The sequence below is a fragment of the Aedes albopictus genome, chromosome 3 (assembly GCF_035046485.1).
Source record: "Aedes albopictus strain Foshan chromosome 3, AalbF5, whole genome shotgun sequence".
NCBI classification, from domain to species: domain Eukaryota; kingdom Metazoa; phylum Arthropoda; class Insecta; order Diptera; family Culicidae; genus Aedes; species Aedes albopictus.
The window spans coordinates 338,457,588-338,460,585 of record NC_085138.1 but is presented as its reverse complement, the minus strand read 5'-3'; the positions used below and the strand labels follow the sequence as shown (position 1 = coordinate 338,460,585).

Here is a 2,998-nt window from a genome sequence, read left to right as displayed (position 1 = left end):
GATTTTATTGGAGCTGCATATACATTGGCGCTCCCAGCCCGCATGATAGAAGCAAAATGCATGACATATAACAATATCATGGCGACCTGAGAGTCATACCACATGCGTCGCATATAACTCTCACTTCCCATTTTCAACCTTAGATTAGATTCATATGATATTCCAATAGTGCAGTAATATATGATTGACATATAACTGTGATCGGCAGAGTTGGCTCAGTGTAGGTATCGATATCGTAGGTAAGCACACTGAAACAAAACACCTTTTTGCCTTTCTCGTACACTAAGTCAAGAGCAAATTTTCAATCTGACCTAAGTGACATTTTGATATTATCGAGAAAATCGAATTCAAAGTTGTGGGTTTTATTTTTGATTCCTATTTAACGATCTCACCGAAACCAATATGTTCAATACACATAAATGATTCCAATCATCATCATTTATTGTTTCCTTTATTAAAATCTAGATAAAATATAGCAGAACATTATTTTTTTACAGAAAAATATGTTTACGACATTTGGTGTCCGAAAACACAATTAGGACATTTTGTTAAGTCATTCTGAAACTTGTCGGTTTCTTACGTCACGTGCGTTACGTCGCGTTACGCAAATTTATGTTGCTTTCGTCGGTCTAGTTACGTCATGTAGCCAGCTGTCATGTTGGTTAAGCCAGGTAAATACGTCGATTGGCTTTCAAGGGCAAAACAAAACATACTGTTACCCATCTTTGTTTCGGTAGTGCAACTACCGAACTGATGATGTTTACCTTTTTTTACATACCTATCAACATAATCTGTTGGGAGAATTATTTTATTTTTCCTACTTACAACCCACATCCGACAATTTTTTGAAGTGGGAATGGTAGAACTTTCGATTCCCTCGGTCGCACGTACATTAGTTTTGCATTTTGTTCCACCATTTCCGTGAAAAATGAGATCCGGCTTGTGCAAGTGAGGAATTGAGGTTAGAATTGTAGGATATTCTAGGTTAGATTTGCTATCCACTTCGCCTGAACTATTTTCAGACCCAGAAATATCGTACTTCTAATTAGTTTTCACTGCCGTAAAAAATACTGTTATGCTCAGAATAAACAGTTATACCTTCGGATCACACTCATTTACTCGTAAATCTCAATCTGACTGTAAAAATAATGAATTTCTTTCCAATGTTTTGAAACCCCGAACGAATTTGACATTGCTTTTGGGAAGCATCATCACGACGACGACAACACTCCCAAGCGGTCGAATCGTCGTTTTGGGGGCGAATCGGAATGTTGATTTGGCACTTAGGTCAAATCATTCATCCGACAAAAAAGGTATTTTTTAGGTGTTGTAGAATAATTTCATTTATTATTTACTTGTTTTTTCCATTCCCGCAATGATTTACCGGCCATAAAATCAGCTCTAGTCAAGGTGAGTTGGCAACTAAAGGAAAAAAAAATGTTTTTTTTTAATATGGTTTGTGTTTTATTAGGATCGCTCAAATTCACCAGAAACCGGATGACCGGGAAGCTCGACTCCCTTTCAAAACGATGTAGGAGATGTAGCTGGAAAAAGCTGAACAATATGTGTAATCGCCTCACAGCAGGGAGCAGTAAGTGGTACTTCCAAGCCCCGTCGTGCATTCGCAGGATCATGAAGCTAAAGATGGACGAGGATCGCAGAAGGATCCCGCAAGTCCAGAGTGTCGACTTAGGAAGGAGAAGGAAAACGAGGAGAGGACCACTGCTTTCGCCATGGAAACCAGCTCGTAAATATCCGGCGTCTATTCTGAATCTTTCGGCTGGCCACCGCCGATTTCCCAATTAAGAAACCAGTGTGCAATGCAATCGAAGTGGATTGTGAGATTGTTGCACTAGTTAGTAGTAGTGTCAAAAATACCTAATGAATTGTAAGAGATATTTTAAAGATACATACATACATTTATTTGCACAACATTATAATTAGGATAGCTCTTAATCAAGTACGCCATCCTCGGTCACACCCAATGTTTGCCAAACCAAGCTCCAATCGGTCCACCCATTGTGATCTCTGCACTTCACGCCTTCTTGTGCCAGCCGGATCAATTTCGAACACCAACTTAGCAGGGTTGTTTACCGGCATTCTTGCTACATGCCCTGCCCACCGTATCCTTCCGACCTTGATAACCTTCTGGATGCTGGGTTCGCCGTAGAGTGCAGCGAGCTCGTGGTTTATTTTCCGCTGCACACCACCGAAGATCATCCTTAACACGCGTGGCTCGAATGGTCTATATCTTGTATCCATAGAGAAATACTGGTCTTATAAGCGTTTTGAGCATAGTATATTTGGTGCGGGGCTATTTTTTTATCGCAGTTTTTTTTCTACAGCCCATTCTTTATTCCTGTTTGGGTATATCACTGCAACCAATTTTTAGATCTATTCTTACATTACCCCTTGCATTACCCATATCCTTAGTGTAGTGCATGACGCATTACTCCATTGCCATTAAGAGGCAAAAAAGTACCGATTTTGATACAGTTTTTGTTTAGTTATCTTAGAAACTTCTGGCATCGATTTGAACAGCGAACGCCAGACTTGATTCTTTCTTATGGAAAACAAAAACTGCACCGTCTTCAATCAGAGGTTGCACATATTGAACGATCACTAACATGAGACAACTGACAACACAGAAAACATTCATTGGTCCAGGGGAGAATTTTTCGTTGGACGAAAGGTTTCCCCGACTAAAGCGGGAATCGAATCCACACTCTTAGGCTTTCGAAACGGCTAGACTACTGACGCCGCTAACCTCACAGTCACGAAGCCCACAAAAGAACATGGTACACATTGTTTCTCCCTCGGTTTCTCCATTTGCGACTTAAAGGTATCTTGGCCGTAATCATAGCGTTGCTGATGAATATTAATATATCTGCAAAAATTAGTCACTGACAAACTCACAGGGCCGGATCTAAGGGGGGGCCCGGGCCCCCACATTTTTGGGGCCCGCACAAAAACCTTTTTTGCTTGCTAACATTAGCTT

The 2,998-nt window shown here is 40.5% G+C and overlaps 1 long non-coding RNA gene across 2 annotated transcripts; it reads left to right on the top strand.

Moving 5' to 3' along the window:
• The first annotated feature begins 307 nt into the window (after positions 1 to 307).
• Positions 308 to 1,940, top strand: LOC115262567 (uncharacterized). 2 transcript variants are annotated; one of them, XR_009999191.1, is made up of 3 exons: positions 371 to 961; positions 1,207 to 1,410; positions 1,472 to 1,940. It is a non-coding gene; the product is annotated as an uncharacterized LOC115262567 (long non-coding RNA). The 2 variants fall into 2 exon arrangements; XR_003895320.2 differs by having other exon boundaries at positions 308 to 1,410.
• Positions 1,941 to 2,998: the final 1,058 nt, after the last annotated feature.